This window comes from Lethenteron reissneri, chromosome 31 (assembly GCF_015708825.2).
Source record: "Lethenteron reissneri isolate LAM-NWPU_2019-01 chromosome 31, ASM1570882v1, whole genome shotgun sequence".
In the NCBI taxonomy this organism is placed as follows: Eukaryota; Metazoa; Chordata; class Hyperoartia; order Petromyzontiformes; family Petromyzontidae; genus Lethenteron; species Lethenteron reissneri.
Genome location: NC_083809.1, coordinates 6,838,854 through 6,852,662, shown reverse-complemented (window position 1 = coordinate 6,852,662; position 13,809 = coordinate 6,838,854).

Genomic DNA, 13,809 nt, shown 5'->3' with positions numbered 1-13,809 from the left:
CAGACATTTGTGACGATGTGTGACGAGGGGGGGGGGGGTGAGAAATATGACGTCACGTCAAATTGCGAAACTTTAAATAAAAATAGACAACACGTTCTACTTAATTGAATAGACGTTTTAATAAATGTTTCCTCCTACAACATCAGAGTGCAGTGGCACATTAAATACGCACTACAATGACAATAGTTTAAAGCGATTTGAAGCATGTTTAAACAAATTTGGGGGGGGGGGGCAGAGCTTTGTAACGTCATATTTGAGGGGGGGGGGTCTGACTTTTTGTGACGTCGTGTGACGAGGGGGGGGGGTCAAAAATCGTCCAAAATCGCGTGACGTCATTTATGAACGGCCCCAAAGTTCGAGAAAACTAAACAAATCACCCAACAACACACACATACAACACGAAACCATCCCCACTCGATCTGGCAAAGCCCACTGAGGATATGAGGCCGAGTTAGCATTTTCACGGGAGAATACCAGGTGTTATAGGCTTGGGTTGTGAGAGACGGTGCTAGGTGATACAAGTAACGCCGAGGCTAAAATAAACTCCACGTAAATTTACAGGGCGGTCCGGATGTCTTGTGATCCCCATTTCATTCTCTAAAACGGCATACAATTTTAAAGTAAAGTTTATTTAAAACAGAAATTAACATGCAAAGGGAGAAACAAACGCAGGGGTCAATTAATTGGGGGCTCACAAGACATCTGAGCCACCCTGTAGATGAGATTGTTGTTTTGTAATCTTTTTTTTAAAGAATAATTTCTCAGTAGGAGCCCCCGGTACAAAGCCTGTTGAGAATTAAAAACAATTTGACTGTGCAGTGTGGAGGGTGCGGACCACATTGTTTAAGTGGTGGCGGGGTGGGGTGTGATGACGAGCAGGTTGTTTAAGGAAATTAATTGGCATTGGAACCCCCCTCCCCCCTCGTGTATGACGAGGTAATTCCAAACAGTTACGGGAGGAGGAGGGGGGGGTGCATGTGCTGTAAACGATGTTCCGGCCACGTGTTAGACTTCATTCCGTTCACAAATTAATCAATGAAGCAAGCCCAGCCCAGTCCACGGCTCGTGCGTGTGTGAGGATCTCGCTCGAGAACACGATCCACGCACACACACAGACACGTGTGTGTGAAGAAGCCAGAGCAGAAGGATAACACCCGCAAACAGGCTCAGCCCAACATCCAGCCAGCAGTAGAGAGAGAGAAGAGCTAAGCAGGGAGAAACAGCCAAGCTTCATGCTGTAAGTAGCTGTGCATTACCAGCGGCTGTTTGGTCAGATAATCGTGGGGTTTGTTTTAAGTTATGTCTGTTTAAGACGTAGGCCTTTTCGCGACCAATATTATTCATAATCAACGTTTTTGAGTTTAGATCGCGTTATTTATAAATGTGTCGTAACCCTCCACCACCCGACACGGCCAATCAGCAAAAAAGTGTCACGTTGACAAAAGACAAATAGTTCACTGCTTTAGCCCACCGGTGTGTTGAAGCGTGAAACCACAACAATTTCAATTTTTTAGTACTTTGAGTACGACGTTTCGCTGGTAATTGCATCCAGCATCATCGGGCAAATTCGATTAAATAACAGGGTCAGGGTGGTATACCAGCAGTCCCTGTGTGTGGGTTGATGGTGGTCGTTTAGTGGCGGAGTGGAGACGAGCAGAGTGCAAGCCGGGGCACAGCAGGGAGGAGGGGGTAGTCGTATTGATTATAATTAATTGACATTTTACCAGAGAGAACACAATCTCATTAATATTCATGTAAGGGCCCCCACCACCACCAGCCTGATGAAGCTAGTTGTAATTGCGAAACGTCGTACTCAAATTGTAAATGTTGTGGCTTTGCTCTCCAACACACCGGTTAGTGCTGTACTAGTGACGCATTGGCATGTTCTGTTTACGTGACAACCCTTACTAGTTGGCTGTGTCGGGTGGTGGTGGGTTTAACAACACACATTTACCCGATCTAACCCAAAAAAACCTGTTATGGACAGACTCAATATACAGGCGTCGGGATCGAACCCACGACCACCTGAATACCAGGCGATGTGATTAACATCTCGCTTACCGCGGTCCACGTGTACAGGGAACTTGCTAAGAGGTACGGGGGGAAGCTTTTGGTGATGGGGTGGGTAGCATTGCAATCTCTAGGGGTTATCTGAACGTCACGGCCCACTGTAAGGGCACGCGGGCCAAGCAACTGGTGAAAACCTCTGGCCATCAACGCCGAGCTTCACTTCTTTATCTGCGGCCACAGATCTGTGACCTCTCTCGTTGCTTTATGCATTGATATACACCGAGGCCAAGTCATGGGGATAATTTGAAGGACGCTGCCCATTGTGAGGTTCCAAAGCGCCACAGAGAGTGACGATTGAAGCTCCGGCATGTCCCAGAGCGCGTGCATTCCTTCCCCCAGTTCAATGCAATAATTAAGCCGTGGTATTTTGGTGATGCAAGTGCAAGGTGAAGAGTCTCCTTGCTGAACAGCGGTGAGCTGATGCCCATCTGTCGGTCGGCCCTCAAGACAGCGGTGAAACATTCCACATCCCCCATGGCAGAAGTCGCGGCGTACCATGCTTTCAGCATGCTGTTCGGTGCGGGCCTTGTTGAAATTGGGTAATGCCCGGGACGGGTTTATGCACGACTCTAAACCGTGGCCCCGCAATCCAATTCGGGTCTCCTGGGTTCAGAGCGCGGTGTCGCTAACCGCTCTGCTGCGCCACAGCTCCATGCCGACAACCGATATATTTCAAAACCGCCTCGCTCAACCGAACCCAGCCAGGCAGCTTCGGCATTGGGGTTACCTATCCATCTCACTTCACCTGTCTCCCTCTTACAAAGCGGTGGCAAGCAAAGCTTTGACAGGTGCGCACCGAGAGACGGAATGCCTGCCCGCCTTCTTCTGGCCAATGATTCATCGTCACACATTCCCTCTCCCATCGTCGTTTTACAAAAGCCGCCCTAGAGTCGATCCGCTGCTGGACGAGGGGCGTCCTGTGCGGGTCGTGAGGGTTATTGCGACGTTGCTTCGTCGTGCTCTTACGGGTCGGTGAAAACTTATATGCGGGAGCACAGAAGTACGCGATTGCGCAACGATGGATTCTAACCCCCCCCCGCCCCCAACGCTGCCCTCCGCTGCCCTCCGCTGCCCACCATCTCTGCACCACAGCCTCATGGCAAACATCTTTAATGCGTGGCAATCGCCATCTCTGTAGCAGAGGTCGCAAACGGGTTTTGATTTCTTACCCGTACCCGTACCCGGCCGTACCAGGGTCGCAAATGGTTACCCGTACCCGGCCAGGTACGGGTTCCCGTTCCCTACCCGTACCCTACCCGAAATGAGTGACAAACGGTTACTCACTAGTGACTTACGGCCTACCCGTACCCGGCCGCACCAGGGTCGCAAACGGGTACCCGTACCCGGTCAGGTACGGGTAGCCGGGTATCGGGTAGGGTACGGGTATTGGGTACCCGATTGCGACCTCTGCTCTGTAGTCGAGCGCGCAGCCCGACAGCCTATAACACCTGCGATGCGTGGTGTGGTCACCCATCCCAAGGATGGTATCCGGGCCTAACTCCTCTTGGAGCAGGGACATATTCCGGGTGATTTTATTTTTGGTGATTCCTCACGGGACCGATGGGTAGCGAGCACGTTTGTTCCCGACGACAAGAACCACCACCACCTTTTTATTCCATCGCGGCTGCAACGTAATGTTTAGAGCAGTGGTTCTCGATCGGCGGGTACGTGGCAATGTCCCAGGGGGGGAAGGTGTGGGGGGCGCGAAATTATATCATACGATAAATCCCATTGTTGAATAATCACGGATGAATCTGCCAATATAAAGTAAAAAATAATTATATCTACTTGGCTTTACCGAAAAACCCAAAGAATATGATTTCCAGCAGTCACGAAAGCTTTAAGTCCAGATTTAATATAAAGTAACTAAGATTAAAAATGCAATCCGTACGGTAACCTAGAACGATATAAAAGACCTTTCTAAACTCGTCGATCTTTAACAAATGTTTGTTTCCAAGAGCGACCGGCGAGCACGAACGAATTTACGTCGCTCGGAGCAGAGCGTCCGTTGATTTTTTTTTTGTTTGAGTCGTTTGCAGTTTCTACTTGTTCAGGATATCAAAATGAAAATTGGCTAAAATATTGACGCTCACTATTCATACCATTTTATTTCTCAAAACCATGTTGGGTCGGTCAAGGTGCGAGGGGGGGGGGGTTACTCGGTTGACACATTGTTGAGAACCACTGGTTTAGAAGACGCAGAACTCCGATCCGTTGCCTCCATAATTATCATCAGCCGCGTAGCTTGGCACGCCGCGTGGCAGTCCTGGCGATGGCAGCTGCCAGTCTCGAATTCGTTTGTCGGTGCCATCGGCGCCCGTGGCTGCGGCAATGAATGTCGCTCGCTCGGCGTTTTGCGCCGCTGAACGCGAACAGAAAATACGGGGGGAGGTGGTTCGGCTCAAACCAACACCAAACAAAATCCCACTCGCATCTCGGCCAGTGTCTTGACCGACCGCGGCTCTCTCAATCTCTCTGTGCCACGCGTGAAAGCCGCCACTGCTCGTGTGTGCCGAGCTGGACGAGGGGAGAGAAGAAGACGAAGAGGTGGCGGTCGGAATGGAGGGGAGATGGGGGGGGGGGATGAAAGTCCGTGTGATTGTTGTTTTGTGTGGAATTGGCCATGAGTGTTGTTGTGGTGGGGGTTTGGGGGAGGGGAATAGGTTGTTGTGGTGTTTGTCGAGATGTGAAGATGTCGTGGGAGCCAAAGGATGGAATAGCAGGTGCTCTAGATGGATTATTGCATCTTACGAGCGTGAGATTGACAACATCGCTGTGCATGTATACGAGTCCATGTTGTTTTTTCTGGGTCTAAACCCCTTTCGTTTTTGGGTGCAGGCCCGCGCACGTTTCCCCTCCCATGGTGATTCTTATCATCTGGAGATTATTATTATTATCATAAACTAGGACGTACATCTTGAGGGGAGTCCCTTCCCCAATCGAGTTTTTTTGGTTAGAAAAAAAACCCTCTTATGGATGATATTGGTCGCGAAAGCCAACGAGTCCCTTCCCTGTAACATCTCGTTAGTTCACCAGCTTTGGTTCAAGCAAGCCTCGCTCTGCTGATGATGTGCTCTGTCAATACGGATCCAGATTGTGCATGTATTGAACCAGTGCTCGTGAAATTGCGCACACCCAGAAGGCGTTGTGGTTGACAGGACGTGTCAATTATTTTGTATCACGTGACGGAACTATCTTGTCTGCTTGTTTATTTCATGACTTGTATCCCTCCACAACGACGCTGATTATCTGGAGAGCGAGTCGGCCCGTGTGCCACGCTCATTAGGGATATTACAGCAGATTAATTGGATGCCAATTTAAGCATATGCAGTGGTGCAGAATAATACCGTTCAACTTACAATAGCCGCACTTTATCGCACAATTCATCAGGTCCGCCCAGATAGCAGGGACAGACGAGACTAAGTGGTCGAGTAAAGGTGCATTGTCACTCAAGGCGGAAACAAATTAAATGCAATGTCCTTTATTTTAACAACGTGGGTGGAGCGGTGGCACAGTGGTTTGGCACCATTATCGTGGTTCGTCGAGGGTGTTACGAGGAGCACGATTGATGTGTTCGGATATCACTCCCCACCAACCTTGATGTGTTCGCCGTGGCCGAGAAGCTCAACTCCTGAGTGCGGCGGCTTCTTGGTGCCACTCCGCTCCCCTCGTAAGGGGGCAGCGTAATTAATCGCACGGGGGAAATCGCTGAGTGCCTGCCGCGACAACAAATCTACTCGGGGGGGGGGGGGGGGTGTCGAGACGGCCGCATCCGACAAAAAGTTTTTTCTGTTTGATCGCGACATTTTGCTTTCATGCGAGAGAAGCGCCACTCGGTGCCGCCGCCGGCGCCGCGGCGCGCCCCCCACTTCCCGGACCCCCCCTGAAAGCGACACGAGAGAGCCAAAAACGACGAGAGGGGAAGGGAGGGGGGGGTCCCCTTGTTGAGCCGGCGGGGTCCCCTTGTTGAGCCGGCGGCGCGCCCGTTCATCATCCGGGCTCGCGAGAGGGGTTCGAGCACTCGTCTCGCTCCGCGCTCGCTGCCTCCACGGCAGGGGGGGGGGGGACCTCACGAGCATCCTTGACGAGCTCACTCGATGCATCGGTGCGGCCAACGAATGCCCTTCGCCCGTGGTAGGGGAAGGACCCAACGCGCATTTAGAATCGACGCGCTGCGCTTGTAGAGTATTTGCTGCTATGAATGTGACTGCAAGTGATTTTTTTGTTTGTTTGTTAAAATAAGCCCCTTTCGCTGATCTCTCATTTGTGATAGCCAGACCGCTGCTGATCAAGAGCTACTATTTAGCTCAGTGGGCCCTTACCTAGTAAAATTAACATTATATTTGTTTAAATAGTTTAAGAACACTGCTTGTGAACAACCAGGTGAGATCACCCAGGGTGTACAGTACACTGGCTGCTGGCAAAAAAACAAAGGTCCCCATGGCAGAGCAGGCAGCGGGTTGCGTGCGCACGCCGTGGGTTGTGTGCGCACGCCGTGGTTCTGCCTGCACGCCGTGGTTCTGCTTGCACGCCGTGGTTCTGCTTGCACGCCGTGGTTCTGCTTGCACGCCGTGGTTCTGCTTGCACGCCGTGGTTCTGCCTGCACCCCTACGCTGGGATATTGACACCGAACGTCCGTAGGACGTCGCCGGACGCCCCGGTAGTTGAGATGTGCGTCTTGCTCTGATCACGAGCGGAGAGGAGTTGGGGGGGGGGGGGCTTAAGAGGAGCGCAGTGGTGCGTGGCTTGCCGGTCTAGAGCTGTGGTTATCAACTGGGGGCGGAGGGGGACCGGGCGGGGGGGGGTTGGCTGGGGGGGGTACGCGGGCCCCTTGGGGGGGGGGGAGGGGTACGCGGGCCCCTGGGGGGGAGGGGTACGCGGGCCCCTGGGGGGGGAACGTGGCAATGTCCCAGGGGGAGGGTAGGCGAGGTGATTTTTATGAATGTGCATTTTTAGACTGTCAATATTCATTGTGCTGAAATGTTCTTACATGAGTGATGTTCATTATTCAAACATTCTATTTCTCAGAACCACGTTGGGGCCGGCAGGGGGTGGGGGTGGGGGTGGGGGGGTAGCGTGGCCAAAGAGGTTGAGCCACTGGTCTAGAGGAGCTCGGGCAAGAGCAGCGACACCCACGGGGCCACCGCCTGAGGTTACCGAGACGGATGGCTAACACGTCCAACAACCTCGTCACGCACACACATCGCCTTGCTAACCTCACCTACAATGAAAACTTTATTTCTCTACGACTGTTTTTTGTGAATTATTTTTCATTTTCTTGGATCTTTCGGTAAAGTCACGTAGAATGGAAATAATAAAATAATAAAAATACAACATAATAAAATAATGTTTCTTTCGGTAAAGTCACGTAGAATGGAAATAATAAAATAATAATAAATAAAACATAATAAAATAATTATGTTTTATTTCCATTCTACGTGACTTTACCGAAAGAACCAAGAAGATGAATCCCTGCAGTCACGAAAGCTTTAAATCGAAATTTATTTTTCATTGTTTGTACCCCCCGCCCCCCGCACCTCCTTAGCACGCTTGGCTACGTACGGTGCGAAAGAAGTTCAACATACACACTGCCCACATAGACTCAACACTGCCCACAGACTCAACACTGCACCTCCGATTAGCACGGTTCGTTACGTACGGTACGAAAGAAGTTCAACATACACACTGTCCACATAGACTCACCACTGCCCACAGACTCAACACTGCCCCTCCGATTAGCACGGTTGGCTACGTACGGTGCGAAAGAAGTTCAACACACACACACACCCCTGGGCGAGTTGCAACGAGAGGGCAGCAAAGTGCATGCTGGGATAAGGACGGGGGGCAGGGCGTGCTCCCATGCTGGGGTGAAGTGGGAAGGGGGGGGATTTTCACGTGAATGATTGACAGCCCAGCTGAGCACACTGATCCATTGTCTCGGAGCGGCAACCGAAGACGCGTTGTTTGCGACCGCCGAGTAAAGATTTTGCTATTTCGCCTGAAGGACCGAATCGGCGGCCGGAATTCGTCCCGAATGCCCATCAGATCGCGGTCAGATAAAGCGGGCAAAGAGAAGAGGCCGCATGGGATGGCTTCCCGATAGGAGACCACCGTGCAATGCGATGCAAGGTAATAGGGAGGGTCGTTGTGGAGAATATAAATAACCAAAAATAGATAAGCGGACTATGTATATACCTCCAGCGCATTGTCACCTCCAGGAGAAAGCCGCTATAGAAGTGTACATTCATATTATTATTACGCAAATGTCTCTTCACGTCAAAAATAAATAAAAAATGTTTCTGCCACAAGCCGATGAGTTGTGCACAAAACAGATCGTTACAGGCCGTACAGCAAAATCCATCGTTGGACTGTACTTCTACGCTGCCCCCCTTCTACTCATCCGCACTAACGAGCGTAGGGAAGCATGGTGAAGCAGTCTGCGCGACGCGCTCGGCGATTTGGCTCTTTAAGTGATCGAGCCACAACGCTGAGCTGCTCGATGATTCGAGTTGCACCGCCGCGTGTCGTTCGGCACGATGTCCGACGTTTCGCCCCACGTGCCTCTTCGTCGGATATCGGACCGAATAACCCGAAAGCGCGCGAGCGCTGTACAGCAGAACCGCGACCAACCTGCATGGTAAGAATACAAAACAATCGTGCAAAAGTTGCAGGTGATTGTAGTAGATATTGGTGGGTGTTAGACCATCCAGGGTGGTGGAGAGGCGAGTACAAAATCTTATCACTTGAGGGCAATGCCCAAGGACTCGGGTGCCATGGGACATTTCAAGTTTTGCTCGTTGGTTAAATATCCACAGCGGCAAGAATGCGCTTAAATGCACGCAAGAACGGTTGACAGGACAGGGGCATGTTTCCCTTGGGCAAAGTGAATTTTAAAAGGGGCTGGGGAAAAAGCCCCCTTTTTTAAGGCGAGTCTACAGCGAGGACGGCCTAATGGGTGCAGAGTGAATGGGTCAATAGTTGCAGCTGCCCTGCATCTCGAATCTCAACCACGAGCTATGATGTAGAGTAAATGTGAGGACGTAATTAGTTTCGTTTTTTGGGGTTAAATTGTGTAGGCAAAAAATGTAAGTTTTTTTTTACTAATAAGGGGTTTCCCCTTTTTTCTGGCAACAAAACTGACACCTTTTGCAAGGAATCATGCTTACATTAACCACAATACTTGCAGTCAAATGCAAACAAAAACAATACTCTGATCATTTATGCATTGTCTTTGAAACTGATTGGTCCACACCAGAGACAGCTTTCTTTAGAGCCTAGTCTCATATGGTGTTCGACCAGATGACGCCAAATGGCGCACTTGTTTGGATTTGACTGCAAGTATTGTGGTTAATGTAAGCATGATTCCTTGCAAAAGGTGTCAGTTTTGTTGCCAGAAAAAAGGGGGAAACCCCTATTAGTATATTTTGGTACTGGCAAAGGAGGTCCCATGATGTTGCTGCTCACCCCGAGCTCTCATTACTCTGGTAGTGCGTTGTCTTTGAACTGTGCGCCTTTTGGCGTCATCTGGTCGAACGCCGTATGAGACTAGGCTCCAAAGAAAGCTGTCTGGTGTGGACCAATCAGTTTCAAAGACAATGCATAAATTATCAGAGTATTATTTTTGTTTGCATTTGACTGCAAGTATTGTGGTTAATGTTATCATGATTCCTTGCAAAAGGTGTCAGTTTTGTTGCCAGAAAAAAGGGGAAAAACCCTATTAGTATATTTTGGTACTGGCAAAGGAGGTCCCATGATGAAGTTTTTTGTTGTTGTTCTAACTATTGCACTCCTCCACCTTGATTTTATTGATCGTGGAGGGTTATGATTTGATTGGCTCTGTCAATCGTTGTCACGTGTGGCCAAATGACGTTGGGTTTGTGCAACATTGGAATGTGCCGAAGCAAATACAATTTCAATAATTTTTCAATGGGACGTTTTGCTGGAGATAACACCTAGCATCTCCGGGTGTTTCAACTCGAGAGCTTAAGCTTTAGTTAACTGCTTGATGATGCTTGATGCTATTTCCATTTTATAAACGTATGGAAAGTGTAAACATTTGTGGTTGGTTGTCAACATTCCAGTTTTGATAGCATATTTCACGTAGGCTTTCGCGACCAATATTATTCATAATCAACGTTTTTGGGTTTAAATCGCGTTATTTATAAATGCGTCGTAACCCTCCACCACCCGACACGGCCAATCAGTAAAAAAGTGTCACGTTGACAAAAGACAATTAGTTCACTGCTTTAGCCCACCGGCGTGTTGAAGCGTGAAACCACAACAATTTACAATTTGAGTACGACGTTTCGCTGGTAATTGCATCCAGCATCATCGGGCAATTCTGGCGAATTGCGATTTAAACCCAAAAACGTTGATTATGAAGCATATTTCACGCGTGACAACCTGATTTCGTTGGCTCTGTCAGCTGTAGGAGGGTTTCGGTAAAACCAATTGCATTATACCTCCACGATCTAAATCAAAATAAACGGATTATGAATTAAAATATTTGTCGTGAAAGCTTCCGTATAACATTAAATGAGACAATCGAATATTATAGTTGCTTAATATTACAGTTGGGTAGCATTGTTTTTAAAGCAAATCTAATCCGAACTCCAGACCAATACGGTTCAGCAGTGATGATTTAAGCCAGAAACTCCTTGAGTATCATCGGAAAAGTCATGCTTGTTAAAAAATATATAATGCTGCCCAGTTGCCAGATGTTATATTGGCAAATGCACTCTCTTGAAGTCCGGTCAAGTAACCCCCAGCTCCCGCACGGTATGGGGAGAGGCCCACATCCAGCAGTGGATTGACAACAGTGTAGTGCACGGACACGTAGTTACATGCTAAATACCTCTTGATATGCAAATTATTTTGTCTAGGCGCTCTTCCCCCTCCAACCCAGCTTAAATATACGCTCCAAGCCTGGGGTGTTTCATTCAGACGCTGTCTTCCCGACAGACCTGTTCTTCACCTGAGGACGGCTGCTTGCGTTGTGGCCGAAACGTCGTGAGAATTATTTAATTATGTTTTATTTTTATTATTTTATTATTTACCTTCTACGTGACTTTACCGAAATAACCAAGAAGATCAGCTGTTTTCTCCGAATATTGGCTGCAAACGGCCACACTACACCTGGCACGGGCAGTAGCCAGACGCATTTGTCAATAACACTTGTCTGCAGACGCTGTAATGTGCTTCCACACTTCATTGCATTAGCGCCCATTGTTTTCGCCCAACCGACCAGGAAATGACACAGTATTATTCTAGGTGGCCGAGTGGTTCAGACGATTAATGTAATGGCCATTGTCAAGAGCACTAGACCCAGGACCACCACCGAGACCATGGGGGTTTGAATCAAGGCTGTCGAGTAAAGCGAGTTTTGAGAGTCTCGGTTCAGATCTCAACATATTCATTTTAAAACACAGAGGTCGGAGCATCGACCTGAAGCCACTGATAATCTGAGTTCATTACTGAGCAGCTCGATTTAAAAAAAACTGGCTTCTTCAGCGTACAGAGTTGATGGTCTGTCTCGGCGTGGTCACCAATGACTGCACAAATAAATCGCCACAATACATTTGGGTTTGCACTTACTATGATTAGATTCCATCTCCCTGAGCGTTCAAACATATTGGGTTGACTGTCATGCAGCGAACATTGGTTTCGTACGCAGAGTGCTGTCTCTTCCACCCCCACCCCTCCTCATGTGAACGGGATGTAGTTCTGTGATCCCCACGTCAGTGGGCCACCTGCTCACACAAAGGTTGCGTCTCTGCGTGAGAGATCCGAATAGACACTTTGTCTCATGAAATGAGACATGCAGAAGTGACCTTGAGTAGTTATGCGACAATATCTACCAAAGTCATTCTAGGTGCTTTGGGGGCCAGATGTTATCTCACGCGACTGCTACGCAGGAGGTCGTGGGTTCGATCCTGACGCTTGTATACTTGGAGTTTGCATGTTCTCCCTGTGGTTGCCTGTTTTTTTTTTTCTCCAGGTCCTCCAGTTTTTGTCCTCGACATTTTATAAACATGCGTTTTAGATTATTCGGTTGGCACTCTAAATTCCCACGTGTGATATAAACCACTTTGATGGGCCACCGTGTGTGGCCAGGTAGCCTCGTGAAGAAGAGCTAATAACTCTGTAGGCTTTCACTGCTAAACAAAATAGCTTTAGTTTATTCTCAAACACAGGGTGGTGCATTGCCAGCTGTGAGCAGTCCAAATGGAAGTGTCTTCGTCTCGTGATTATGATGCTGATAGTACAATTGCAATATGATGGTGGAGAAAATCCAACGTGATTTTAACCAGACCCCTTTTTTAAAGTGGTAACTGGGCCGTTGATAAATTACCCTCGGCAAGACGTCTGTATACAGAAGGAACTTTGCCAGACTTCCTGTAAAAGCGGCAATGATTCATTTGCGTGTTGCTAGGAAAGGCTTTTAAAAACCCGGGATGCCCTCTATACATCAAGGTACATATGGAACGCAGTGTAAATGTGTGCCACAATCGGCGTAAACACATCAACGAGATGTATCTGGGCACACTGCACGTGCATAAACCACAAGCGATACCCTACCTACCACCTTTGCTGGAAAACTGTATAACCAACAGGATATCCAAACATGTGGTGGCTGCTGACACGTGATATCCAGTGCTTTGGAGGCAAGGGTTGGTGGATCACGGTGAGATTTGTGAAACTTTCGAAACCCCGTTGGACTTCAACATGGCCATGGGATAACAGCACAGCAGATGGGTTTTAATGCACCCATCTGTGCGAGCTATGTGAGAGTGATCCACTTGTAGAGTTTCTCCTGCTTCTGCTTTCTCCTTGTATGCAAAACATTAATAATAATAATAATTGAAAATGTTGTGGTTTCACGCTTCAACACACCGGTGGGCTAAAGCAGTGAACAATTTGTCTTTTGTCAACGTGACACTGTTTTACTGATTGGCAGTGTCGGGTAGTGGAGGGTTACGACACATTTATAAATAACGCGATCTAAACCCAAAAACGTTGATTATGAATAATATTGGTCGCGAAAGCCTTCGTGTTAAACTTAATAATAGAAGTTATTGGTCAATCATCCCAATGCGGGGACCCTCCTGAAAACATCTTGAGACTCGCTGAAGCTTTTCAGGCAACATGAATTAGTCTACTACCTTGTGATATTACTTATCGGTTTCAAAGTACTCTAGGTTTTACAAGGAATGCAACATATCCCAAACGCCGTTTCCCAATTGTTCAATGTTGTGGCTCGCTCTCCATCACACACGCAGTGGTGGTGCCGACGCAGCAATACATGTGCACGTTTGTGCATAACGTGACAACTCCATTAGATGTTTTGCCGTTGGGCCGAGTGTACGACGCGCACACTTTTATTTGACCCAAAAAATCAACGGTGAATCCTCGTACATTTCTTTCTTTAAAAGTATGTCTGATTCCTATGCTCTTTGCATGAACGCATTTAAATTTGGTTGGAGCCTCAGAAATTAGCAGCGCTACCTCCTGGCCGATAGGCGTTGTAACCTCTGACCTTTCGTGCCTTCACCGCTTCTTCACTCGCGTTCACCCAAGCTGCCGACGTCATCCTCATTAATTTCCCCACTTCAATTCTCCACACTTTTTAAATGCTTTATATTAAGTTCACTTGCTTGCGCGCTTACGACCGTGCAAATCTTTCGGTCGTTTTTAACCCACTTCCCGTGATCCAATCGAGCTGACATTTTGCACACAGAC